Here is a 12,436-nt window from a genome sequence, read left to right as displayed (position 1 = left end):
GGATGTAGGTTAAGTGGGTCAAGTTCTGGTTAGAGGAGGCAGTGGGGCAGGAGTATGATCCAGGGGAAAGAGCCAGTGATTTATGGGGCTCTGTGCCACCCATGGGGCAGCAGTTGGGGCTGGTGGAGAAAGGGAGTCAAGAAGAAGAGGTCGGGCTGTCAGAGGCAGGAGGAGATGAGGTGGAGGAAGAGTGGCAGGAAGGCTTAAAGAAGGAAGAGACAGTTCCAGAGAGAGTCATACCATTGGAATCTCCCCTGTCTTCTTCTCTGCTGTCTCCACAGTCAAGGACAAGGAGGGGCTTAAAGTAATAGGAGCAGTTGGTGTTGCCATGCAGGAGAAGTTGCCAATTGCTTGCTCACGGGAAGACTCAGAAGAGGAAGAGACAGTCCCAAAAAGAGTTATGCTATTCAAATCTCCATGGACAAGGAGGGGCTCAAAGCAGCACCAGCAGCTGGAGCTGCTATGCAGAAGAAGTATAGAATCATAGAATCATAGAGTTGGAAGAGACCACAAGGGCCATCGAGTCCAACCCCCTGCCAAGCAGGAAACACCATCAGAGCACTCCTGACATATGGTTGTCAAGCCTCTGCTTAAAGACCTCCAAAGAAGGAGACTCCACCACACTCCTTGGCAGCAAATTCCACTGTCAAACAGCTCTTACTGTCAGGAAGTTCTTCCTAATGTTTAGGTGGAATCTTCTTTCTTGTAGTTTGGATCCATTGCTCCGTGTCCGCTTCTCTGGAGCAGCAGAAAACAGCCTTTCTCCCTCCTCTATGTGACATCCTTTTATATATTTGAACATGGCTATCATATCACCCCTTAACCTCCTCTTCTCCAGGCTAAACATGCCCAGCTCCCTTAGCCGTTCCTCATAAGGCATCATTTCCAGGCCTTTGACCATTTTGGTTGCCCTCCTCTGGACACGTTCCAGTTTGTCAGTGTCCTTCTTGAACTGTGGTGCCCAGAACTGGACACAGTACTCCAGGTGAGGTCTGACCAGAGCAGAATACAGTGGCACTATTACTTCCCTTGATCTAGATGCTATACTCCTATTGATGAGGCCCAGAATTGCATTGGCTTTTTTAGCTGCCGCGTCACACTGTTGGCTCATGTCAAGTTTGTGGTCAACCAAGACTCCTAGATCCTTTTCACATGTACTGCTCTCAAGCCAGGTGTCACCCATCTTGTATTTGTGCCTCTCATTTGCCCAAGTGCAATACTTTACATTTCTCCCTATTAAAATTCATCTTGTTTGTTTTGGCCCAGTTCTCTAATCTGTCAAGGTCGTTTTGAAGTGTGATCCTGTCCTCTGGGGTGTTAGCCACCCCTCCCAGTTTGGTGTCATCTGCAAATTTGATCAGGATGCCCTTGAGTCCATCATCCAAGTCGTTGATAAAGATGTTGAATAAGACCGGGCCCAAGACAGAACCCTGTGGCACCCCACTAGTCACTCTTCTCCAGGATGAAGAGGAACCATTGATGAGCACCCTTTGGGTTCGGTCTGTCAGCCAGTTACAAATCCACTGAGTGGTAGCATAGTCAAGACCGCATTTTACCAGCTTCTTTACAAGAATATCATGGGGCACCTTGTCAAATGCCTTGCTGAAATCAAGGTAGACTACATCCACTGCGTTCCCTTCATCTACCAGGCTTGTAATTCTGTCAAAAAACGAGATCAGGTTAGTCTGACATGACTTATTTTTCAGAAATCCATGCTGACTATTGGTGATCACAGCATTCCTTTCTAGGTGCTCACAGACTGTTTGCTTAATGATCTGCTCCAGAATCTTCCCTGGTATTGATGTCAGACTGACTGGGCGGTAATTATTTGGGTCCTCTCTTTTCCCCTTTTTGAAAATAGGGACAACATTTGCCCTCCTCCAGTCTGCCGGGACTTCGCCTGTTCTCCAGGAATTCTCAAAGATGACTGCCAGTGGTTCTGAAATCACATCTGCCAGTTCTTTTAATACTCTTGGATGCAGTTCATCTGGCCCTGGAGACTTGAATACATCTAGACTAGCCAAGTATTCTTGTACTATCTCCTTAGTTATTCTGGGCTGTGTTTCCTCTGCTGAATCATTTGCTCCAAATTCTTCAGGTCGGGCATTGTTTTCTTTATCGGAGAAGACTGAGGCAAAGAAGGCATTGAGGAGTTCAGCCCTTTCTGTGTCCCCTGTTTGCATTTCACCATCTTCTCCTCTGAGTGACCCCACGGTTTCTTTGTTCTTCCTTTTGCTACGAACATACCCATAAAAGCCTTTTTTGTTGCTTTTAACCTCTCTAGCAAGCCTGAGTTCATTTTGTGCTTTAGCTTTTCTGACTTTGTGTCTACACGTGCTGGCTATTTGTTTGAATTCCTCTTTGGTGGTTTCCCCCCTTTTCCATTTTTTGTACACATCCTTTTTTAATCTTAACTCAGTTAAAAGTTCTTTAGATAGCCACCCTGGCTTCTTTAGGCACCTTCCATGTTTCCGTCTCATTGGTATTGCCTGAAGTTGTGCTTTTACTATCTCCCTCTTAACAAACTCCCAGCCATCTTGAACTCCCTTTCCTTTTAGTATTACTGTCCATGGGATCTCACCCAGCACTTCCCTAAGCTTTATGAAGTCGGCTTTCTTAAAGTCGAGAAATTGAGTCCTAGTATGCTTGGCTGCTCCTTTCCGCTGTATAGTAAACTTCAGAAGAGCATGATCACTCGCGCCTAATGATCCTTCCACTTCTACCCCACTAACCAGGTCATCAACATTGGTTAGGACCAGATCTAAAATGGCTGTTCCTCTTGTTGCTTCTCCCACTTTCTGGACAATGAAGTTGTCTGCAAGGGCAGTGAGGAATCTGTTTGACCTTATGCTCTTGGCTGAGTTTGACATCCAACAAATATCCGGGTAATTGAAGTCCCCCATTACTACTATCTCCCTTCCTTTTGCATGCTTGGCCATCTGTTCCAGGAAGGCATCATCTATGTCCTCCGTTTGGCTTGGGGATCTATAGTAAACTCCCACAATGAGGTCACTGTTATTCTTCTCTCCCTTAATTTTGACCCAAATGCTCTCACTTTGGCTTTGAGGTTCTAAATCTTGGATCTCTTCACAGGTATACACATCCCTGACATATAACGCCACTCCTCCTCCTTTCTTGTCTGGTCTGTTTCTTTGAAATAGATTGTATCCCTCCATTATTACATTCCAATCGTGGGATTTATCCCACCAGGTTTCAGTGATTCCTATTATGTCATATTTAGTTTGCTGTACCAGGAGCTCAAGCTCATCTTGTTTATTTCCCATGCTTTGCGCATTAGTGTACAGACATTGAAGTCCATTAATCATTCCCCCGTGTCTCTTATTTAAGGATTTTCTCCTCCCACCACTAGGTCTGCATGCTCTTTGCTCCATTCGGTCTATGACATTTGGATGATCATCTTCATCAATTGATAGACTCCTACCTTCAGGAGCACTGTCTCCCTCCCCCACATTAGTCAGTTTAAAGCCCTCCTGATGAGGTTTCTGAGATTTTTTGCAAAAACATTCCTCCCAACCGTTGTGAGGTGCAGCCCATCGCTTGCCAGAAGTCCATCTTCAAGAAACTGCATTCCGTGATCTAAGAATCCAAACCGTTCCTGTTTGCACCATTTGCGAAGCCAGTTGTTCACTTCCACTATTTTTCCCTCTCTCCCTGGGCCACGTCGTTCAACTGGGAGGACAGATGAGATGACAATTTGTGCATTTAATTGCTTCAATTTCCTGCCCAGAGCCTCGTAATCTCTTTTGATCTTCTGGAGGCTATTGCTTGCAGTGTCATTGGTTCCCACATGAACCAAGAGGAAGGGGTATTTGTCAGTGGGTTTTATGATTCCTTGCAGTCGTTCAGTTACATCTTGGATCTTAGCCCCGGGGAGACAGCACACTTCCCGAGACATCTTGTCAGGCCCACAGATCACTGCTTCTGTTCCCCTCAGTAGGGAATCCCCTATCACCACTACACGCCTCCTCTTAGGTCTGGTCGGGGTTCTTCTGTGAGCTGTCGGTTCCAAGGTCGCCTGGACATTCCCAGAGGACTGCCTTTGCTCCTCGTCTTCATATACCTGATCGACTGTAATGAGGGAGAGATCCTCAAATGAAGTCTGCTCTTCGTCTTCCATGCTAGGGGAAAGGACCTCAAAGCGATTGCGTATTTCTAAACAATCAGAGCGAACCCTGGGCCTCCTACTTCTTTGAGTCACGTTTCTCCATATATCTGACTCCTGTGTTGGTGAACTAGCCACCTTCTCAGGGGAGTCCCCTGTCTCTTCCTTGGTGGAGACGGTGTGCTCTGTTGCCTCCAAGAAGAGTTCCAGCTCTCTAATTCTTTGGAGCGTAGCTACACATTCCTCCAGTTGCTGGACTTTGTCTTTTAAGAGGGCAATCAACATGCAATTGCTGCAGGTAAAGCTGCCTGCAACCTTTGGCAAGATGGCAAACATTGCGCAGGAACCACGGGCGACTGCAGCTGTTCCCTCACCCTCCATCTTGGGAACGTGTCGTTGGGGGTGACTACAGTGGTCCTCTATCATAAAAAGTGTGGAGACAGGACAAATAAATCCCTCCCAAAAAACCTAGGTCTCCCCCAACAAATGTTTGAGACTAGCTCCCCTAAATCTAAAATATGGATCAAACTGGATCAAAGTTGGCAGTTTCTTGCTCACACCACATCAGGCGGCAGGGTTTAAGTGAGCTAGAAGATGCATGGCCATGCTGTTGCTCCATCTACCTTGGTTGGAGCACAAGCCTGAAGAAGTAGTTGCCTAGACAGCTAATTAGCAGGAGTGGTATGTACATCACCTGCACCTTAGGAGTTGGTGCTTTGCCAACAAACAACTAAATTTCCAATCCCTTGTCCTCGTTGGGCTGGGTGTGCTTGAGACATCTCACCATCTAGAGCGTAAGTGGGGTATCTGTGGCCCTCCAAAATGCCATCATATCTCCAAACTGGGAACCTGTGGAAGCCAACAGGATGTCTCTTTATGGAGGCTTGGAAGGAGTTGTCCTATCAGCATGCCAAAGACATACAAGCAAAATGGCACTCCTGTTCTCCCTACATTAATAAATCCTGGTTTCCTGGTTGCCCATAGGGCGTGATAATGGTATGCCCTGCTAGGTTCAATCAAAGGCCCATCTAGCCAAGCATTCTGTGCATATCCGTAGCCTACCAGATGTCTACTCAGACTCTGTGATCATCATCTGAAGCCCTTCTTCATGTGCTCCCTCTATGGGAATTCTCATTGTAGCAACACAAGAAAGGGGCCTTTTCAGTGGTGGTCCCCCACTTCTAGAATGTTCTCTTCTGGGAGGCTCACCTGGCACCATCATTACATATCCTTAGGAACCAGGTAACCAGGCTTTTTCATCAAGCCTTTGGCTTTTAATTATCTATGGTCTTCTTGCATAGATAGTATGTTTTAGTCTAGTTTTTTTTTAAAAGTAGAATTGTCTTTTAGATTTTTTTGATGCTAGTTTTAATTGCTTAGAATACTGTAAGTTGCTTTGGGTTGCTGTGGCAAAAAGGGAACCAATAAATCTAATTGGTAATAAACATGTCTCTAATGAGTCCGTCATATTTGGTCTACTGTACCATCTCAGCACTTTACCATTTCATTTTTCCTTCTATGTGGATCAGAGCATAAAAGACGGAACTGGAGAAGCTCCTATGCAGAGATAACACACACCTATGTTTCTGGCATTGGCTTGGATCACTGTACACACTATAATACTGTACATGAAAAGCTTACAACCTGTAGGCTAGGCCACACATTTTCTGTGGCCTCCTATGGACTCAAGAAACCTTCAGTCTTTGCTAATGGATCACCTGGACTTCATACAAACCAAAATAAAACATGGGGGAATGGGAAACCACCTACAGTTTTATGAATCACATACTTCTATGTAGGTTATAGTAATGGATGCTACTGTTTATGAAAAACAGCAGGAGAAAAAAAGGAAGATCAAATGAAAGCAGTCACCCAACACTTAGCAAAGCTCTCACAAAGAACATTTTGACATTTTTCTAAAAGCCATGATAGAGCATCTGGAAATCTATACATGGGCACAGACAGATCTCCTAAATCAAGATGCTTATTTATCTGCCCGCCAGTTTATCCTGTTAAGAAAGCAAAAAAGGTAAAGGTAAAGGACACCTGGACTGATAAGTCTAGTCAAAGGTGACTATGGAGTTGCAGCACTCATCTCGCTTTCAGGCTGAGGGAGCCAGTGTTTTTCCACAGACAGCTTTTCGCCTTGACCCATTGCTTCAACTTAGGGTCTCCATGGATATTACAGGCTGTGGTCCAGAGCAGAAGGGGAGTTTTTAGTCAGGGTTTGTATCATTGTGAGCCCCGGGCAGCACAGTGATTTCTACTCATACAAATACCAAGAGTAAACCACAATATGTTATCTAGAAAACGCATAGTTGGATGCAGCGTGACCATGCATCTTCTAGCTCACTTAAACCCTGCCGCCTGATGTGGTGCGATTGTTAGTGCTAAAAGAATAAATTATGCTAAATGGCTACATTTGCATCATTGCATTAAGTTCAGGGTTTTTTTTCCTGGTAAAAAGAAACAAGACAGTGTATAAAGTAGTTATGAAGAATAGCTGAAATGAGGGTGGCAAAAGTGAGAGGCTTGATTAGGGTTTCTGCTTTCGCTAGTTACGATGTTTTGGTCACATGAAAGCTCAGGGGAATGTTACTTGGTAGTCGCTCTTCCACCTCAAAAATGGTTGGATGACTTGTTCCGGAGTCCCATTCTGAAAACTCCACTTTCTTTTTAGCTAATTTCAACAAAGCATAGCGGATGTTCTCCCTTTCTGTTGCCCCATCCCCCAACATTCATTACATATTATTTTTCCTTCATATCGTCTCCAAAATCAACCTCAGGGTCTTTTCTGGCTTCCTGTTTCAAATGTGGGAGGAAGCAGAAACAGACTTCCTGTTTAGGATTAATTTTAGACCTTGAGAAAGGGGATGGGGGATAATGAAATGGCTGTTTAATTCCCAAGTGGCTTCTCTGTGGGTTTCTTTGGTGGCAAAGTGAGCTTCATATATCCAGAGAAGCTATGACTATCAAGGTAGAAAGCGCATATGTAGAGATAAATAATGATAAGACAGAGAAAGAAGGGAGCAAGAGACTGATGTTGCATTAGGTGGTAAGTTGTGTTATATAGATTTTGAAGGAAAGATATACAGTGGTACCTCGAGTTACAAATGACTCAGGTTACAAACACTTCAGGTTACAAAGTCCGCTAACCTGGAAAAGTTACTTCGGGTTGAGAACTTTGCCCCAGGATGAGAACGGAAATCGTGTGTCGGCGGTGCAGCAGCAGCAAGAGGCTCCATTAGCAAAAGCATGCCTCTAGTTAAGAACAGTTTCAGGTTAAGAACGGACCTCCAGAATGAATTAAGTTCATAACTAGAGGTACCACTGTATACAGAAAAGATGGATAGGTGGCTGAGTAGATATAAAGGATGTATGTTTACATGTGATTTATGTCACTGAGAGGAAAGAGAGGGTATATTTTTAAGGGTGTGCTTGAAAGCAGGTCATTTTTCAAAATGGCTACACTGGCATTCTGTTTCTGAGAGCCCTTACTGAGAGCGACTTAATGGATAGAGCAATGGGGATTGTCTTGGGAAAGCTCTGGGTTCAGGCCCCTGCTAACCTACCTCACAGAGCTGTTGTGATGATAAAATGAGGGATCTTCTTCCATCTTCCTTGTTGGAAGTGGGATACCAACATGATCAGTAAATGCATTGTTGCATTTCAGAAGGCCCAGGGGGAGGGCAATCATCAGACACGGATCAACATCCTCACTCCTAAAATCCCACCACAGCTAATTCTGATCTTTACCCATGCACTGTCCTTAATACACTTTTAATTGTAAGGGTTAGAATCATGTCGTTGTTGTCGTTGGTTGGTTAGTTGTTTTATCTAAGGTTCGCAAGATGATAAAAATTTGAGCCCACTGATAAAATCTCCACCCGTGTAGGATTGTGGATGATGAAGCGACTGACTTATTTTATTTCCATGGCAGAATTCATCACTTCGGGCTGAAATATTACAAACACATCCAAAACAATGATACTCTGCCTCACTCACCGATAAAGGATTTAGTTCTAGTACGAACCATTGTGGGAGGATATAGTGGGCCACAGTGCTACATCTCAGTACAAAAACTGCTTGCTGGGATGTGTGCAAGGGCAAAGAGGGTGTACCTTCTCTAGAAGGTACCAAAAGCTCCTCCCTCAAATGGGCAGGCTGAAGTCTGGGTTTTTAGTCCCATCATCCTGAAATCCATCATAGAGCATCAAAAGACAATCCCCAGAAATGAATAATAATACAGTGGTACCTCGGGTTACATACACTTCAGGTTACATATGCCTCAGGTTACAGACTCCACTAACCCAGAAATATTACCTCAGGTTAAGAGCTTTGCTTCAGGATGAGAACAGAAATTGTGCAGCGGCGGCACAGCAGCAGCAGGAGGAGGCCCTATTAGCTAAAGTGGTGCTTCAGGTTAAGAACAGCTTCAGGTTAAGAATGGACCTCTGAAACGAATTAAGTGCTTAACCCGAGGTACCACTGTACACATAAATCATTATGATGCAACTCTGTCACTAAATTGCAGCCTTCTCTTTCCTTGCTCCTTTGGAAAGGGCAGTATGCTGACTGCCAAACTTTGTGGCAGCCGCCCTGTTCACACCAGCATCTTATTAAAATATTTGCTCCATTTAAAGATAATGTGTAGGAAAGCCATATGCTTTACTGGGCAGTTTTTATTTAAAAGGTTACTCAGCCTGAGTCTGTTTTGAAGGTAAAGATGCATAAACTGGGAGATCAGAGGCCTTGAAGTTACCCATCTAAATTCAGCACCCAGACAGCTGATGGCAAACATGTGAGAATAGCTACAGTTCCCCACAAAAAACCAGGTTTTTGCTCTGCTATGACTCACAGTGAGACACCAGCTGAAGGGCACCATGATGAGGGGATATAGGAAAACATTGCTTGTGAGCAACGAATAATCTTCAGAGAGCAAACAGTTATTATGAGTCATGACTGGTGGACTGCACTCACGCTTTACAAAGAAGACTGCAGCGAAAGTGAGCATATTAGTTTGGAACGACTGAGCTGGTACATCCTGAGAGCTGGCTAAGTATTAGTGTCCACAAACATCACATTCAAGAATGCACTAGGAAAACAATGGTTTTTGTCAAGGCTTGACTCATTGTGGATGGGGCACAGTGGTGCATTCCCCTACAAAAACCTCTATGGACATAAAGAGAGGAAGCCTCTAGATTCACTCTGTTAAGTGCATCTGTACTGCAACAAAGAACAATGCCTATTGCTGTTTGTCTTCATTTTTTTTTTTAAATATTTTTTATTGCTTTGTCTATTGCTGTTTGTCTTCAGGGTAATGCAGATGATGAAAAGAGCAGAAGAACTGTAGGATCAAGCAAAGATCCAACCATTCCTGCGTTGTTTACATCACCAGCTGAGCAGATGAACTCTGGAAGCTCAGAGGCAGGGTGAGAGGAGGGGAGGGGTGTGGTCTAAACCACTGAGCCTCTTGGGCTTGCCGATCAGAAGGTCAGCAGTTCGAATCCCCGTGGCGGGGTGAGCTCCCGTTGCTCTGTCCCAGCTCCTGCCAACATAGCAGTTTGAAAGCATGCCAGTGCAAGTAGATAAATAGGTACCGCTGCAGTGGGAAGGTAAACGGTGTTTCCGCGCACTCTGGCTTCCATCACGGTTTTCCATTGTGCCAGAAGCAGTTTAGTCATGCTGGCCACGTGACCCGGAAAGCTGTTTGTGGACAAGCACCAGCTCCCTCAGCCTGAAAGTGAGATGAGCGCCACAACCCCATAGTCGCCTTTGACTGGACTTAACCGCCCAGGGGTCTTACCTATACCTTTACCTTGGATCTGGGACTCCAATGAGTGCTCCCTGTGAACAAGTTCCATTTAGCTACCTTTAACATTGGGCCTCTCTGGATGAATAGTGGCTTTTTCTAATAAATAATTCAATTAAAATGCCGATGAGCATAGGAAATGCCTCAACAAATCAGGGCACTCAGCTACCTTGTCTCACTAAGGCCACATTCACACCATACATGTCAAGTACTATGATACCACTTTAAAGTGTCATGTCTTCGCCCAAAGAATAGGAGTTCCCTATTCCCCTCCCAGAATTATAGTTCCCAGAGTGATTTAACAACCATTCCCTCTTCATGTGGAACTCTTGGAATTATAGCTCTGTGAGGGAAATAGGGGTCTTCGAACAATTATCAGCATCCTTAACAAACGTCAGCTCCCAGAATTCCTTGGGGGAAGTCAGGCCTTTTTTTTTCAGCCGGAACTTACCGGAACTCTCCAGAACCCAGTTCCAGCACCTCTCAGGTGGGTGCCATTGGCATTATAAAAGAACAAAGGAGACATTCATGGTGAGTTCCGGCACCTCTTTTTCTAGAAGAATATGACTATTTAAAGTAGTTTTATATTGTTTTAAATGTATGTTGTGATTGTGACAGTAGTCTAGCATTTTGCTTTGAGGAGTGGCAAACCAGATGCCTTTGGGATTTCACAAGCAGCCCATAAAAGCAGGGTGCATTCAGCTTACTATCCGCTTGTCAGAGTATACTGCCGTCAAACATGGAGATTCTCTTTTGGCTTTTTAGCTTCGAGAATTTGTCTAATCAATTAAACTATTGCCAGTCACCATATGTTACGTGGCCCGGCAAAGGGCCAATTGACCAAAGACCTCTGGTCCAATGCCTTTCCTCAACTGGGTGGCGTCTGAGGAATCTCAGATTTCTCAAACATTGGGGTCAGAAATCTAAAACATGAAAAATATCAAAAAAATGTAAAAGGGGCATTATTATAGCAACACAAAAGCACTTTCCCCCCATATTGTTTGAAGGAACTAAAGATAATTCCAAAAGCTGTAGTAACACTTTCATTAGCGTAATTTATATGTGATGCAATAAGCCAATTATCAATGTAATTGTACTTTTGAACCACCTCTCAGAATGATGCATATATTGGGATTCAGGTGCAAATATGAATCTCCCAAGTCAATACAAAACTATCAAAACTGGGCCATTATCTAACAAAAAGGAGAAATCTTTTCTCTCCTATCGGAAAGGAACAGAACAAATTATCTGTGATGAGGAGAGGGCATATCGGAGTCTTCTTTTTAAAAAATAAATAAAATAAATACGAAGGAAGCATGATAGATTCTAGATAAAGTCTGTGGTCTGGCTCTTTTGAGCCGTATCTATATCAGACTATGCCCAGATATTTCTTAGAGATGTTGGTTTTTTAAAAAAATGTTTGTGGTTGATGGCAGGAAACCTTTTGCTATATCATGCAATGGTGTTCTCTTCTGCTTTCTAAAGTAACTCCACAATGATCATTTATTGATCAATCAAAGGGGGTCTCATTGAGCCTCTCCTTTACAGAGTTATGACCTGTGCTACCACAGTTATTGCCTCAGTGATACCTGCAGCTCTCATGTCCCCCCACCTGGATCCTTATCTATCTGCCAACATCACACACACAATCATTTCCCCTTTCTCTCTGCCACACTTTCCAAGAATTTCTTAGAGATTATTACCTAGAATCTTTGTGAAATGCCATTTCAATGCAAACAAACCTTGTTTTTGACAAACTGCTGTATTAAGGAAATGCCGTTTGTTACATCAGCTAACATGTAAATCAATCTACATATGATTCTCTAACCACTGGTGCCAAGTACATTGTTAATTATATTTATCGACCCAGACCAGACTATCATGATAAAGACTGCCAAGATATTTTGACTAGCCAAGGAAGTCAGCCAACTAGGATTGGAAGGCTGGGAGAACTGGAGGCATGAAGGGAGTCGATTTGTGTTTATAAACAGTTACAGATAGGTAGCCGTGTTGGTCTGCCATAGTCAAAACAAAAAAAATTCCTTCCAGTAGCACCTTAAAGACCAACTAAGTTAGTTCTTGGTATGAGCTTTCTGAAGAAGTGTGCATGCACACGAAAGCTCATACCGAAAGCTTATCTGAAGAAGTGTGCATGCACACGAAAGCTCATACCAAGAACTAACTTAGCTGGTCTTTAAGGTGCTACTGGAAGGAATTTTTTTGTGTGTTTATAAAGAGATGGAAATTTTTGGTGTCCAAATGTATCTGAAACAGGTGGCCAAAGTTTTCATTTTCAGAGCAAATGGCAGCTTGGGGGGGAGGGTATTTTCCTCAGAAAAAGAGTAGGGCCACCAGAGAGAGGTGGAAAAACCATGGGAAGATCCGATCATGGATGTCCTGTTAGATTTAGCTGATGTGCAACCTACAGAAAATTGTAGTAGCTGGTTGATCATCACTCTCCAGTCTCTTGAGCACCCACCCACAGCTTTTCCTCAGCTTCA

The sequence above is a fragment of the Podarcis muralis genome, chromosome 13 (assembly GCF_964188315.1).
Source record: "Podarcis muralis chromosome 13, rPodMur119.hap1.1, whole genome shotgun sequence".
Classification (NCBI taxonomy): Eukaryota; Metazoa; Chordata; class Lepidosauria; order Squamata; family Lacertidae; genus Podarcis; species Podarcis muralis.
This window is presented reverse-complemented; position numbering follows the sequence as displayed.